Genomic DNA, 17,086 nt, shown 5'->3' with positions numbered 1-17,086 from the left:
GGGGCCTCATAAGGACAAGGCCCAGGACAGGGGACTTCTTCGCTCTGATCTGTTAGTGATATTGGATTTCCCTGCCCACTCTGCCACACGTAATTCACTCTACATGTAAATGTCATATGCAAAATTATATTCATTAGCAGTTCGTCATAACACATTCACTTTCTTCTGAATTTCCTAACACGGCAATAAAAGCATCATAATCCAAATATTGTACTTGTTCAAACTAGAAACTTTAGGGTCATCTCAGACTCTTCTCACCAGTCCTTTCCAATCCTCTTTATTCTTCAGCTGAAACCCGTCTAGCATCAATAGGCTTTTTTCCATTCAAATGGCCATTGTACTAAATAAAGCCTCATTATTTTTCTGCATTATAGAACAGCCTCTTAAATGGTTTTCCCGCCCATGCTATGTCCGAGCCCAATTAATTCCCTGTTCTTTTAAAGCATAGTTGTAGTCACGTCACTGTTATCTTTGAAAAGATTTTGTTGCTGCCTACTGTCAGATGGATGAAGCTAACACCTGAGTCTAGCTAACACAGACAGCGTTCCTCAGGGCAGCCCAGACCCAACGGCAGCCATTCCTCCCTGGGCCCATCTTTTCTTTCTCTGTCCACATTGCTCATCATTCTCAGAACATCTCTTGCTTTTTTCATTTCTTTTTCTTTACACATGCTATTTATTCTACATGGGATGCCTTTCTCCAGTTATGATGCTAACGAACTCCTTCTCATTCTCCAAACACAGTTCATATACCCTCACCTCCCTACAGATGTCTTCGAGCCCCAAATTAAAAAAATAATTCTTCCCTCATATGTGTCCTGAATGAATTTTATGTCTAACTCTCTTACAGCATTCATCAAATTAGTGTAATTCATACTGAGCTCAGCTGAATAGTAGGTGTGATTGTTCAATTTACATTAATTTGCTCTTAGTTTGGATTTTCTCAGAAGCATACCCTGAAACAAGGGTTTGTGTGAAAACAGTTTGTTTGAGACGTCCAGGGATCACTGATAAAGAGGAGGGGAGTGAGACAAGGAAAGGAAAACAGCCAATAAAGTTGACATCATGGACCCAGATAACACTGTGGGCACCCAGAGTTTAAGACATAAGTCCTCCCAAAGGAGAGACAACCAAGGTACATGTTGATTCTCCAGAGCTGCTGTCCAGCTTTATAGAGAGAATGACTTTCCTCTTTTGGAAAAAAAAACTCCCAGGCACAGAAACACAGACATTAGCACTTGGAAATTAGTTGAAATGCCCTGTGTTGAGGCCCTTGTCAGAGGTTCAGAAAGTCCAAGTCTAGAATCCTATTGTCTCCATGGCACGGTATGCAATAAGCACAGAATGCCGCTTGTGGTCCTTCCATTACCACCGACCTTTTCTTACTCTCCAGGTGCACTAAAGCTACCTACCTGCAGGCCAACAGCGCATCAATCACTGCTTTATTTAGTGATTCTCCTTTACTTAATCTTCACAGCTCTAAGAGATAGCTACTGTTGCAGTCATTTTACATACATAGAAACTGATGTGCAGAAAATTTAATTCACAGAATTTAAGTCAGAAAATTTGAAGCATTGAGCTAAAGAGATCCATAAAAGGCATTTGAACCCAGGTATTTTTTTTTAAGAAAATGCAAATGCTTAATATAAAGATCTTAGAAGAACTAGTTTTTCCAGCTGTAGTTTGTAATGTACTTATATTTAATTTTAGACTCAAAATGCTGATTAAAATGGACACATTTTATCATTTGGGGCATAATTTTAAAAAGAAACTTTACATATAATTCAAATTTATAAAGAGCTTTAGTTATTTGTAAATTTCTATGAGAATAATTAGCAAAACAATGCATTACTTATTATTTTCAAAAATCAATGATTGGAAGCATTATAGTGCCAAATTTAGCAAGCAAAGTTAGTAAGTTTCTTTATAAAACACTAGAAACATTTTCAGTACCTAAATGTGTCATTATTAGAAATAAATCTTTAAATAGTAACTAGATTTATGCTTAATATTTTAAAATATTTGAAGCATACATAAATAAATATGTATCATATAGAGTTTATCTATGAAAATTATTCAAAAATTTGAAATATGTATTTCTTTACTTATAATAAAAATTCTGGTGACTGCATATTTTAGTGATATTTTCCATTCCTATAGATCTTATAATTTGCTTCCTACCTTTTCAGAGAAAGGCGGACTATCAAACATTAAACTACTGATTTCAATGTCTAAGTACAAGCACTTTTAGGATTACCATATTATCCCCCATAAACAAACATCACCAGCCAACCTCCCCCACAAAAAGGAAGAATTCTTCAAAGTATTGGGATATGGTGTTTTTTCCCATTAGAGAAAATGTTTTACAAACATTATCAAGAGCTTATAGGTGGTGGGACAAATGGGAAATCATGTCAATGATAGCAAAGAATATAATTTTACTGAAAAGCTCAATACAAAATTAGTGTCAATTTGCTTTCAATTTAAAATAATACAAAGAAGTTAGTATTGTAGTTCTTGATGATTCCTGGCAAAATTTTACATTAAATGTTTTTTTTTTAATTTTAAAGAACTATCCACCCTGGTCAGTGACACCGTAGGTTTGAGCATCATCCCACACACCGAAAGGTTGTAGGTTCAATTCTTAATCTGGGCGCATACCTAGGTTGCAGTTTGACACCTGGCTGGAGTAGGTACAGGAGGCAAGGGATCGATGTTTCTCTCACATTAATGTTTTTTCTCTCTCTCTCTTTCTCTCTCTCTAAAATCAATAAAAACATGTCAATCAATAAAAAAATTTTGTTCAAGATTTTACAACCTATCTCTTAGTTCAACATTTGCTCACAGTCATATGTGTGTATAATTTATATAGTGACTATTTCTTCAAGAACCTCAATGAAGATCTTTGCCCTAATTTCTCTTTTAAAAATTCTTACTAACCAAACAAACATCACCAAAACAAAATATAAAGTGAAAGGTCTAGATGTTTATACATATCTCAAAAAGATTAATTTGTGTTATTGAGCAAAGAAGAAAAATCATAATTATCCCTGGTCATGTTCCAAACCTGGAGTTATCCATCAGTGCTCTGGAATTTTTAATAATATATCTTAAAAGAATAAATTGTTTAAAGAAAGAGAGAGAGATCGTATATTTGTATTTTAAAGACTTTCCCATTTTATAGCCATGTAAAGCTGTAGTACATCCTAACACATCCATAAAATTCCTTCTATCCCATTTGTATTTTGCATTTGTAAATTCTGTCTCAAGTAAAATAAACAATTGGGTGCAACATTGAAAAACTTTCATAAATACTGTTTGAATTACTCTACACTCCTGAATCCATGTGTTTGGAAGGTTTCAAGGCAGTGATGTCAAATCCTATGAGAGTGTCTATTGCTTTGGAGTGGGAAGGAACACTTACATGGCACATCTGTGTGTTTTAGAAGACTGCACTATGTAAGTCAAACACACACTATTGGAGGTAATTTCATTTTCACATCAGATTAACACAAAATAATCATCAGTTTCAGAAAGTCTAATTCTCACAAAATTTCATTTTAAACAAAAACCAGTATTTTATAATTCTAACTTGCTTCTGAATTCATTATATTTCCAACCATGATAACAAACCAAATATATATACAGGGTCTGGCACAAATAATGTCCCTTTTTATTACAAAATCTTTTATTACAAAACCATAAGCATGCAATTCTGTAACATAACAATATCACACTCAAGCACACCATATGACACTTTAGGTGAAATGTTCAAATTATAACTATAAATTATTACACCCATATTATTACCCTACCAAACATACTCAAGCAGGTGTTACTTCTGCCAGACCTTGTGTGTGTGTGTGTGTGTGTGTGTGTGTGTGTGTGTGAGAGAGAGAGAGAGAGAGAGAGAGAGAGAGAGAGAGGGAGAGAGAGAGAGAGAGAATCTTTTAAGAGGGAGAATTCTTAGAAGATCATGAATTGGTATTCTTTTTAATTTATTTTTTATTGTTATTCAATTACAGTTGTATGCCTTTTCTCCCCTTCCCTCCCCTCACCCCGGCTGAACCCACCTCCCTCCCCCACCCCCACCATCCCCCCCGATTTTGTCCATGTGTCCTTTATAATAGTTCCTGCAATCCCCTCTTCCCACTGTCCCCACCTCACTCCCCCCTGGCCACTGCTAGACAGTTCCCCCCCTCAATGTCTCTGGTGGGGGGACAAATACCATATGATCTCACCTTTAACTGGAACATAATCAACAAAAGAAAAAAGCAAACAAAATACCACCAGAGACATGAATTGGTATTAATCGGTTTTAGTACAAGTCTATTTTTACTCACTAATTTATTTATTTATTCCACAAATATTTATTAAGCTTCTTCTATTGGCAGCCCTTGGGCTGGACACCAATAACACAAAATACAATAAAAAATAAGCACTTGTCCTTAAGGAATGCCAGCTGGTGAATTTTTCCTCCTTTCCTTTAAAGGAGGTGCCCTAATTTAAAATACAAAAGACTTAATGTGTTACCTGAGTCTTGCAAATAAATTCTCTTTCAACTTCCATGGGGCTCCTCACATTAGAAATTAAAGTTCATGCCAATTCACAGGAACTTTGATTTTACTCCACAGCAGCCACTCTCACCCATGTTACCACATCTAGAACAGATAGTTCCACTTCTGGAATCATAAACTAAATTATCTTCTTCCAGCCTAAACGTCCTGCTGTTTTACTCTCTCTGTACTTCCTTTTATTGCAAGTGTCATTCCACATCAGTAAAATCCTCCAGTCCCACAAGTCTCTCTATTGTTTTCACACTATCATTTTGCCTTTTTTCATTCCCTTCCCTGAACACTCTGACGCCCATTACCTATCATTTTCCCTTACTACCTTCTACGCCACCATAACCCTAAATAAATTCAAAGATTCATGTTTCTGTTCCTATAGCCAGGCTCCTGGGTACTGCAGGACAAAATCACAACTCTTTTCATTCAACTCTATTTCACAACCAAGCCAGGATCTCCAAATCATCTGGGTCCTCGTTCAGGGATAACAGATTCTGTAGTTGCCCCTGATGAGACACTTCTTTCATTTCCCTCAGATTAAATTCTTTATGAATGTATTTTAAGTCTCGTAACGCAAGGTCTTTACCACTTACCACCTTAAAATTTAGAAATTTTTTTCTTAACCCCTTTAACAAAAGTGTCCTTCGCTTGCACTTCTCATATTCCAACCCATCTTTCTTGCTCAAAACAAATAAATCTTCACCTGCCTCCCCACAGATTGTACTTTGCTAATTTCATACTCTCTTCTGTCTTTTACTTTTTTACTCTTTACCTCATGACAAATCTCTACCATATTCCAAAACTTTTTCTTGACTTAATAGCTGACTCTCTTCCTCTTATTTTCTATAAGAAAATAAAATCATTATTCTACTAGCAGTTTTCATGATTTTTCCATTCTTTACCTGTGACCATCTGCTTCCAACCCATTCCTAATAGCAATGCTTACTAATGACCTCTTAGTTTCTAAACTAAACTGAAATGTTTTTTGTCAGTACACAATTTGACAACTCTGTCATATCTGACCTTGGTAACCACTACTTGAAATTCTCTTCTCCTTGGTTTTCATGAAAAACTACTTACTGATTTTTTTATCCTTCCTTCAGGCCACTCTTCATAGAATCTTTCTAGGGTCCATCCTGTTTACCCATACCTCTGTAATTTGGGGCTCACTTTGTCTCAGACATTTCACTCTTCTTATGCTAGATATCCATGTTGTTGATTTCAATAATATCCATGGTTTTATCTGGCACATAAATGCAGGTGACCCCCAAATTATAGACCATCTTGGATCTCCCTCTTAAGCAACAGACTCACATAATACTACCGCCTGATAGTCAACTGAGCTTCAAATAGCAAATAATATTTACTAAGTACTTATCATGCTCATACTACTTAGAACAGGCACTGTTCTAAACACTAAACTATATAAATTCATTTATTAATCACAATAATCCTAGGAGGCAACTACCACAATTATTCCCACTTTATAGATGAGGAAACTGAGGCTACGAATCCTCACCCAAGGATATGTAGCTTACAAATCTGAATTACAATGCTAGTTTGTCTCTTTAGAGGTCCTGCAAAGATGAAGACCTGAAAATACTTAAACTCTAGGAACCCTTCCTTACTTAGCTCCACTGGGTTGGCTGACCTGCTTTTATGTTTCCAAAGCTGCCTGCGCAGTACTCTTCTGTAATTGTTTTCTTTCTCTCCTTTTCTATCCATCTCACTAGATTACTAGCTGCTTTAGGCCTAGTCGTATATTTTATTTCCGAAAACATAATCCCTAACTCAGTGCTTCATACATAATGGAAAATTAATTTTAATTGACTAAATTAGTTCTAAAATATTTACCATAATATTTTCTCTCATTTGTTTCACTGACCTCTAGAAGAAATAGTATAATGTTAAATAACACCAAAATAGTTCTCTTTTTCTTTTTCCTTAAGACAAATCCTTAGGAAATAATGCAGGTTCTGTTTGTTTATTTTGGCCATAGATTGAAATTCAGCATTCAGTTTAACTGATTTAAAACTTTTAATATGCCAAATTTAAAAACAATATTCCAGCATGCTATGTTTCAGTAAAAAAACATGTGTATGCAAACACACACATATTACACCTATAGAAGGAGAAAGGTGAATGGCTATTCATCCAAATGACAATAGCAATAACTCCTGGGGAATGGTTTTGGAAGAAGTTCATTTCCTACATTATAAATATTTATGCTCTTTGTATTTTCTATAAGAAACATGTATTCCTTTTATTTTAAATTTTGAGAGTATTTTTATATTAAGAAGTAAATTCTAATGAAAAGCAGAACTTCTGATTATAAAGAAAAGTATTCTATAGTGGTATGTCACCATAACATTATGAGTACAGTGAGATTATCCTCCTCCCTAAGCAATCAAACTCTCTTAGAGAGGGTCCAAGGTGACCCAAGTTCTGCGACAGTACCACAGGTTCTAAATTCTTTTATTAAATTTCTGAAGAGACTGCATCCTTTAACGTGTTGCTTACATACACTGATACTCAATAACTTTAACTAATGTATTATAATTGGGGTGGGGTTTTTTTTTTGGTTCATTTAAAAATTGTTAGTGAAAGGCCTCCTGAGAGAGTTTTTTCCCCCAACAATTTCCAAAGCACTTATTTTTAAAATCCAAACAGTGGTTTAGAATTCCAAATGAGTAACAATGTGTGTTTAGACTGAGGATTAAAATACATTTCAAACTAAATATTTCAAAATCAATTTCTTTTATGTTTACTCATCAATTCTTTGGTTCCGGCTCTATGTTTCCCTTGAAACAGTTGACAGTTTTGCTTTTGGTATTAAGTAACACCGGACTGGTCTGCCTAAGGGACCATCTGTTGTTCTACGCCCTGTCATGACCATGCTGAGGCCTTCAGAACTGCATCCTGCGGTTCTCACTAAGGGGAGAAGGGCATTCTCTACCATGAGCCTAAGCCTCAAAAATGTTCTCTGTTCCAAATGAATCAACGTACAGCTGTGATATGTGTCACGCAAGACAGGATATTTTTGTTTCATTATATGGTTACATTACTTGATGTTTTAGCCGATGGGAATGTAAGGTTTTTTTGTTTGTTTTTATTTCATTAGGCCATGCTTAACAATGTGCATTTATTATTAAATGCCTTAAGCGTTTTTTTCCAATTTATTATATGAGTTACTGCTGATATTCCTGACCGAGCTAAATAAAAACAAAATTCCTATTTATTACATGTTAACTAGTGTTAGACATTTAGCAATATTTATATCCTTTTAAAGTCCCAAGAGGCAAAGCTTGTCCTTAACCTCAACTTCGGAAATTTTTTGACAGAGTCTCAAAAGCACGTACAATGAGGGTAAACAAATTCATGTGGATTTAGTAAGGGAAAGTTAAGGAAACCTTCCCAACAGTCAGAAGTTTTGTACTAAATTGTGAAAAAACTTTGTGATATGTGTGGCAGAAAAGAATGTGCTGAAAGCTATTACTGGGTCTACCCTATAATTCCTTATCCTTTAAGAAAAATCATATTGAGTTAAATACCTGAACATATTTTGTTTTTATACTTATTTTCATTTATACATAATTATCTCACTGTTTCAAAATGTAAACCAGCTCAGGAGTAACACAGTCATGAGGGGAGGGGTAGCACCCACCACCTTAGGGCAGGACTGGGTGAGGGGTGCAATGGAGTCCCCCCAGCAACAGCATAAGCAGCAGAGCAGATCAGGTCTTTCCCTCTGGTGCGGCCTTAGCCAGCTTACAAGACGTGGCAGTGGTTGTGACTCCAGTCAGCCAGCCAGAGGGGAGAACCTACCAACGAATGACCCACCAATAATCAAAACCCAAGTACAACATGAGAGCCCACATAAACTGAATAAAGAGTAACCCTAGAGCATCCAGATCAGGAAACCAAATTGACTGCATCACTGAGTCCCACAGAACTCCTACCACAGAAGTCCACCCCACGAAAACACACAGGCAAAGCAGAGCATCCTGAGATGCAGAAAAAAAACAAAAAGAGTCACCTAAAATGGGGAGACAAAGAAATAACCTCCAATCAAAAGGAAAGGAGGAATCCCCATAAAAACAACTAAATGAAATTGAGGCAAGCAATATTGCAGACATTAGAATTCAAAATAATGGTTATAAGGATGTTCAAGGAACTCAGTGAGAACTACAAGGAACTTTATGGGAGCTATAAGGAACTTAGTGGGCACTACAGCAGCATAAAAAAGGATATAAAAACTATGAATAAGAACCAAGGAGTAATGACGAATACAGTATCTGAAATGAAAAACACACTACAAGGAATTAAAAGCAGGCTTGATGAAGAGAGGACCAAATCAGTGACCTGAAAGACAAGATAAAAAGAAATACCCATTCAGAGCAACAAAATGAAAAAAGACTCAAAAGTAACACTACAAGCCAGAAGGGATTGGCACGAAATATACCAGGTAATGAAAGGCAAGGACCTACAACCAAGACTACTCTATCCAGCAAGGGTCTCATCTAAAATGGAAGACAAAATAAAGAGCATCCCAGAAAGAGTAGGCTAAAAGAGTACATCATGACCAAGCCAGAACTACAGGAGGTGCTAAAGGGATTGCTATAAAAAGAAGAATTAGAGGGTGGAGGGAAAAGGTACAGAAGAAATGGCAATGAATAAGTACCTATCAATAATAACCTTAAACATATATGAATTAAAGGCTCTAATCAAAAAAAAAGGGTATCTGAGGGATAAGAAAACATGACCTGCATATATGCTGTCTACAAGGAACCCACCTCAGAACAAAACATCTACACAGACTGAAAGTGAAAAGATGGAAAAAAATATCCCAAGCGAATGGAATTGAAAAGAAAGCTGGGGTAGCAATACTTATATCACACAAAATAGACTTCAAAACAAAACCCATAAAAAGGGAAAAAGAAGGTCACCACATAATACTTAAGGGAGTAGTCCAGTAGAAGGATATAACCCTTTTAAACATATATGCACCCAACATAGGAACACCTAAATATATAAAGAAAATCTTGGAGGACTTCAAGAAAGATATTGACAACAATATAGCCATCATAGGGGATTTTAACACCCCACTGTCAACATTGGATAGATCTTCCAAATAAAGAATCAACAAGGATATTGTGGCACTGAATGACACTCCAGATTGCATGGCCTTGTTGATATATACAGAACCTTTCACCCCAAAGAAGCAAAATGTACATTCTTTTCAAATGCACATAGAACATTTTCAAGATAGATCACATGGAAGGACACAAAACGAGCCTCAACAAATTCAAGAACATGAAATCACATCAGGCATGTGCTCAGGACACAATGGGTTGAAACTAGAACAACCTCAAGGAACAAACTCAAAAACATTCAAATTCATGGAGACTGAATAACATGCTATTAAATGGTGAATGGGTTAACACTGTAATCAAGGAAGAAATCAAAAAGTAGCTGGAAACAAATGAAAATGAACACACAACAACCCAAACCTATGAGACACAGTGAAGGCACTACCGAGAGGGAAGTTTATAGCAATACAGGCCTACCGAAAAAGATAGAAAAATCTCAAATAAACAACCTCACCCTACATCTAAAAGAACTAGAGGAACAGCAACAAAGCCCAGAGCAAGTAGAAAGAAGGAAATAATCAAGATCAGAGCAAAACTAAATAACATAGAGATAAAAGAACAATTCAAAGGATCAGTACATCCAGGAGTTGGTTCTTCAAAAAGATAAACAAAATTGACAAACCTTTAATGACACTCATCAAGAAAAAGAGAGAACCCAAATAAATAAAGTCAGAAATGAAAGAGAAGTTGCAACTGATACCACAGAAATAAAAAGGATTGAAAGAAATTACTATAAACAACTATATGCCAAGAAATAAGACAACCTGGGATAAATGGCCAAATTTCTAGAAACACACAATCTTCCAAAACTAAATCAAGAAGAAGCAGAAAGCCTGAATAGACCAATAATAACTAATGAAATTGAAGTAGTAATCAAATAATTCCTGACACACAAAAGCCCTAGACCAGATGCCTTCACAGGTGAATTTTACCAAACATTTAAGGAAGAACTAACTCCTATCCTTCTCCAACTATTTCAAAAAATTCAAGAGGGAAGACTCCCAAACTCTTTTTATGAGGCCAGTATCATCCTAATTCCAATACCAGGTAAAGTTACAACAAAGAAAGAAAAATACAGACCAATATCACTGATCAACAAAGATGCTAAAAACCTCCACAAAATATTAACAATCCAGTTCAGCAATATTAAGAAGATCACACACCATGATCAAGTGGGAGTCATCCAGGGATTCAAGGATGGTACAATATTCTCATATTAATAAATGTAATACATCACATTAAAAAAATGAAGGACAGACTTCCAGCCAAGATGGAGGCATAGGTAGACACACTGTGCCTCCTCGCACAACCAAAAGGACAACAACAATTTAAAAACAAAAAACAACCAGAACTGACAGAAAATCGAACTGTTTGGAAATCTGACAACCAAGGAGATAAAGAAGAAACACTCACCCAGACCAGTAGGAGGAACGTACACAGGCAGCCAGGTGGAGAGGACTCACGGTGACTGCTAGTGGACCCAGCGAGGTGGCTGATTGTGGAGCAGGGTGAGTAAAGCTGCAACTGGCTGGCGAGGCAGCAGCTGGTAGACTGGGTAACAGACTGCGCAACCCAGGGCTCCAGCGCGGGGAAATAAAGCCTCAAACCACTGATTGAAAACACCTGTGGAGGTTGAGGCAGCAACAGGAGAAACTCCCAGCCTCACAGGAGAGTTCATTAGAGAGACCTACAAGGTCCAAGAACGTAAACAAGCCCACCCACCTGGGAAGCAGCACCAGAAGGGCGTAATTTGCTTGTGGTAGTGGGGGAAGTGACTGAAATCCAGCAGAGCGAAGAGCAAGTGCCATTGTTCCCTCTCCGACCCTTCCCTTACATACAGCGTCACAGCACAGCCACAAGCGTTACCCCACCCTGGTGAATACCTAAGGCTCCGCCCCTTTATGTTACAGACGTGCCCAGACAAAAAAAGATGGCCCAAATGAAAGAACAGATCAAAGCTCCAGAAAAAATACAACTAAGCAACAAAGAGATAGCCAACCTATCAGATGCACAGTTCAAAACACTGGTAATCAGGAAGCTCACAGAATTGGTTGAATTTGGTCACAAATTAGATGAAAAAATGAAGGCTATGCTAAGAGAAACAAAGGAATATGTACAAGGAACCAATAGTGATGCGAAGGAAACTGGGACTCAAATCAACGGTGTGGACCAGAAGGAAGAAAGAAACATCCAACCAGAAAAGAATGAAGAAACAAGAATTCAAAAAAATGAGGAGAGGCTTAGGAACCTCCAGGACATCTTGAAATGTTCCAACATCCAGATTATAGGGGTGCCAGAAGGAGAAGAGGAAGAACAAAAAATTGAAAACTTATTTGAAGAAATAATGAAGGAGAGCTTCCCTAATCTGGCAAAGGAAATAGACTTCCGGGAAGTCCAGGAAGCTCAGAGAGTCCCAAAGAAGCTGGACCCAAGGAGGAACACACCAAGGCACATCATAATTACATTAGCCAAGAAGAAAGATAAGGAGAATCTTAGAAGCAGTAAGAGAAAAGGACACAGTTACCTACAAAGGAGTTCCCAGAAAACTATCAGCTCATTTCTCAAAAGAGACCTTACAGGCACGAAGGGGCTGGAAAGAAGTATTCAAAGTCATGAAAGGCAAGGACCTACATCCAAGATTGCTCTATCCAGCAAAGCTTTCATTTAGAATGGAAGGGCAGATAAAGTGCTTCCCAGATAAGGTCAAGTTAAAGGAGTTCATCATCACCAAGCCCTTCTTATATGAAATGTTAAAGGGATTTATCTAAAAAAAGAAGATAAAAAATATGAACAGTAAAATGACAGCAAACTCACATTTATTAACAACCACACCTAAAACAAAAACAAAAGCAAACTAAGCAAACAACTAGAACAGGAACAGAACCACAGAAATGGAAATCACATGGAGGGTTATCAACAGGGGAGTGGGAGGGGGGGAGATGGGGGAAAGGTACAGAGAATAAGTAGCATAAATGGTAGGCAGAAAATAGACAGGGGGAGGGTAAGAATAGTATAGGAGATGTAGAAGCCAAAGAACTTATATGTATGACCCATGGATGTGAACTATAGCAGGGGGAATATGGGAGGGATGGGGTGTGCAGGATGAAGTGGAGTGAAGGGGGGGAAATGGGACAACTGTAATAGGATAATCAATAAAATATATTTTTAAAAAAGAAAGAAAATAACAAAGGAGAAGGTATATATGAGATTTTCTAAAATTGTGTTAAAATAATTTATAAAATTATTTTATGAAATTTTATTAAATAATTTATTAGACTTGGATAGAAAATAAGAAAATGTTTTCAAACATTTTTAATGTGTTGATGTTCTTAATCATTAACACCAAAACAGGTACATATGCATGCACACACATACCTTATATTAATTTCTTATGATTCAGTAGAAAAAATAGATCATATAGAAGAACCTAGTATTGATTTACTTATATACTTAATAATAGCCAATATTAATAGGAATTTTGATATTAAACCTATAAAATAAATTTGGAAATAAACTAAGATTCAAATTATTTTCATTTTTATGAGATTTCCCTTATTAATCTTAAGATAGAATGAGGGGTCCAAGATCTGTGTAATAGACTTGTTTTACTCATTTCCTTTTCAGACACTTTTATTATTGGAATCCACAGATAATTGTTAAGGGATAAATTTCTAAGACACAATTAAAAAAATAATATACCTCCCTAGCCAGTGTGGCTCAGTTGGTTGGGCATTGTCCTGCAAAGTGAAAGGTGTCTGGTTTAATTCCCACTCAGGACATATGCCTGGGTTGCAGGTTTGGTCCCCAGTCAGAGCATGTAAGAGTGGCAACCAATCAAAGTTTCTCCCCCACATCATTGTTTCTCTCCTTCTCTTTCTCCCTCCCTTTCTCTGTCTCTAAAAATAAATAAAATATTTTTTAAAATTTTTAAATAAAAAAAGAATATACCACTCTAGTACTGCTTCCACATCTTAGTCAGGATTACCACTGTTCTTTTTGACATATTGTATTCTGGAATAACAAGGCTATGTGGTGAGAAAATACAAATTATTGAGAGTTTTAAAATTAGTAAAAATGAGGGAAAATTATTGTTATTTGAAGATATGATTGTAAACTTATAAAATTCAAGATATCCAATGAAAAATGGATGTATATATTGATAAAATAGTAATTAAAAAAGTTATGCCCTACTTTTAAAAAAATGAAGGACAAAAATCACGTGATCATATCAATAGATGCTGGAAAAGCATTTGATAAAATCCAGCACCCATTTATGATAAAAACACTCAGCAAAGTGGGAATGGAGGGAATATACTTCAACATAATAAAAGCCATATAGGAGAAACTTACAGCCAACATTATACTCAATGGGCAAAAACTAAAAGCTTTCCCCTTAAGACCAGCAACAAGACCAGGGTGTCTGCTTTCACTGCTCTTATTCAACATAGTACTGGAAGTCATTACCATAGTGATTAGACAAGGAAAAGAAATCAAAGACATTCAAAGTGGAAAGGAGGAAGTAAAACTGTTATTATTTGCAGATGACATGACAGTGTACAAAGAAAACCCTATAGACTTCACCAAAAAACTACCTGGCCTAATAAGTGAATTTGGCAAAGTAGTGGGATACAAAGTCAATATTCAAAAATCTATGGCATTTTTGTATACCAACAATGAAATACTAGAAAGAAAAACTAAGAAAAAATCCCATTTACTATAGCAACAACAAAAATGAAATACCTAGGAATAAAACTAACCAAGGAGGTAAAAGACCTGTACTCTGAAAACTAAAGGACCCTGAAGAAAGAAACTGAGGAAGATACAAATAAATAGAAGCATATACCGTGTTCATGGATGGGAAAAATTAACATCATTAAAATGTCCATACTACCCAAAGCGATCTATAGATTCAATGCAATTTGTATTAAATTCCAGTGGTCTACTTCACACATCTAGAACAAATATTTCAAAAATTTGTATAGAACGAAATAGGCCCCAAATAGCCTCAGCAATCTTGGGAAAGAAGAACAAAGTAGGAGGGATCACAATACCCAATATCAAACTATACTACAAGGTCACTGTAATCAAAACAGTCAGACACTAGCATAACAGACACATAGATCAATGGAACAGAATAGAGAGCCCAGAAATAAACCCAAGTCTATATGGTCAGTTAATATTTGACAAAGGGGGCATCAGCATACAATGGGGCAAAAATAGCCTATTCAGTAAATGGTGTTGGCAGAATTGGACTGGTAAATGCAAGAAAATGAATCTAGACCCCTCACTTATACCATACACCAGAATAAACTCAAAATGGATAAAAGACTTAAATATATGTTCTGACACCATAAAAGTCCTAGAGTAAAATGTAGGCAGTAAAATTTCAGATATCCCATGTAGCAATATTTTTGCCAATACATCTCCCAGAGCAAGGGAAATAAAGGAAAAAATTAACAAATGGACCTACATCAAATTAAAAAGCTTCTGCATGGCTAAAGAAAACATCATCCAAATGACAAGGAAACTGATCATATGGGAAAACATATTCACCAATGATACCTTGAACAAGTGTTTGACCTCCAAAATATATAAAGAACTCATATGATTCAACACCAGGAAGACACATGATCCAATTAAAAAATAGCCAAGACCTGAACAGACACTTCTGCAAGGAGGACATAGAGAGAGCCCAGAGACATATGAAAAGATGCTCAACATCACTAGCCATCAGAGGGATGCAAATTAAAACCCCAATGAGACATCAACTCACACCTGTCAGAATGGCCATCATTAGTAAATCAACAAACAAGAGCTGGAGAGGATGCAGAGAAAAGGGAACCTTGGTGCACCATTGGTGGGAATGCAGACTGGTGCAGCTACTGTGGAAAACAGTATGGAATTTCTTCAGAAAACTAAAATGGAATTTTTTGACCCAGTGATTCTGCTGCTGGGAATACACCTTAAGAATGCCAAATCACCAATTCAAAAGAACTTATGCACCCCTATGTTCATAGCAGCACAATTTATAATAGCTAAGTGCTAAAAACAGCCTACGTGCCCATCAGTAAATGACTGGGTCAGAAAAGCTGTGGTACATTTACCCAATGGGATACTACACAGAAGAAGGAAAGAAGGAACTCCTACCTTTTGTGACAGCATGGATGGAACTGGAGAATATTATGCTAAATGAAATAAGCCAGTTGGTGAAAAACAAATACAATATGATCTCACCTATAAGAGGAATCTAATGAACTAAATACACTAATGAACAAAATAGAATGACAGGAATGGAAACATAGAACAGACTGACAGTGTCCAGAGGGGAGGGGGATAATGGTGGAAGGAAGGGGAAGGGACTAGGCAAAAAACATGTATGAATGACCCACGGACGTGGACAACAGTGTGGGAATGGACTGTGGGGGTAGGGGTGGGATGGGTGGAGGTAGACAAAGGGAGGAAATGAGGGACAACTGTAATAGAGTAACAATTTTAAGATGATTTTTAAAAGAACTTAAAAATTATAAACCAACTCACAGTTTTTATTCATCAGATTCTTCAGTATCCACAGTGTTTTAGATACAGCCCATGGGCCATGGACTGTGAGGATGCGGAACGATAACCACCGTCAAAATGCCTCAGAGAGAGTACAGGCAGGAGTCACAATCACCTTCAGATATGCAAAGAAAGAGACAACACAAAATATATGTCATCTCCAGAAGTAGCAAACTTTAAAGATTCCCTATAAACATGTTTACAAATGAGACCACAGTGACCCCAGATCTTCAGGGAGAAGCCTAGGCTACTTCCTGGATTCAGCAACATAGCAAAATATACCTCTCCACTCCAACTTAAATCAATTGACTAAAGCAACGAGGGAGTTAAGCAGCTCCAATTTTACTATAATATATCTGAGATAATTAGATCAGAAAAATGAGAAATTTCTTGTTTAATTAAAAATACTCCAGAATCCAGAAAAACATCAACAAAGAGGCAGAGTCTGTGTCTATCATGATCCATATATCTGAGAGATAAAGACTTTTCTTTGGGCACAAAAACTGTGCAGACACTCGGTAGCTATATTTGATACAGAGTAAATCAATTCAAGGTTTCACCTAGACTGAATGAAATATCCCCCCAAACCATCACAAGCCCTTTTTTCCTATTTCATAGAGCACTCTTATGGTTACTAATATTGTCTTCCAATTTCCTTTACATCTAGAAGGTGATACCCCAGATACATAATGTAAATATGTCTGCTTAAAAATGAACAAGTTAGCCCTGAAACTTATAAAACCTTCTATGATGAGTTCAGGTAGTATGGTTTGACTGATTCGGTGCCATGGGAATAGAAACAGCGTCATTTTCT

At 36.5% G+C, this 17,086-nt stretch overlaps 1 protein-coding gene across 4 annotated transcripts in view; it reads right to left on the bottom strand.

Annotated features, from left to right (window-relative positions):
* LOC112307160 (uncharacterized) overlaps positions 1 to 17,086 on the bottom strand; it is a 748,094-nt gene that overhangs the window by 647,523 nt on the left and 83,485 nt on the right. For all 4 annotated transcript variants that reach the window (XR_008425123.1, XM_071219332.1, XM_053911039.1 and 1 more), the window contains one exon: positions 16,255 to 16,387. The gene's annotated coding sequence lies outside the window, so the exon portion shown is untranslated. The remainder of the gene's footprint in view (positions 1 to 16,254; positions 16,388 to 17,086) is intronic.

The sequence above is a fragment of the Desmodus rotundus genome, chromosome 1 (genome assembly GCF_022682495.2).
Source record: "Desmodus rotundus isolate HL8 chromosome 1, HLdesRot8A.1, whole genome shotgun sequence".
In the NCBI taxonomy this organism is placed as follows: Eukaryota; Metazoa; Chordata; class Mammalia; order Chiroptera; family Phyllostomidae; genus Desmodus; species Desmodus rotundus.
The sequence above is the reverse complement of the archived record's forward strand: the minus strand, read 5'-3'. Positions and strand labels throughout refer to the sequence as shown.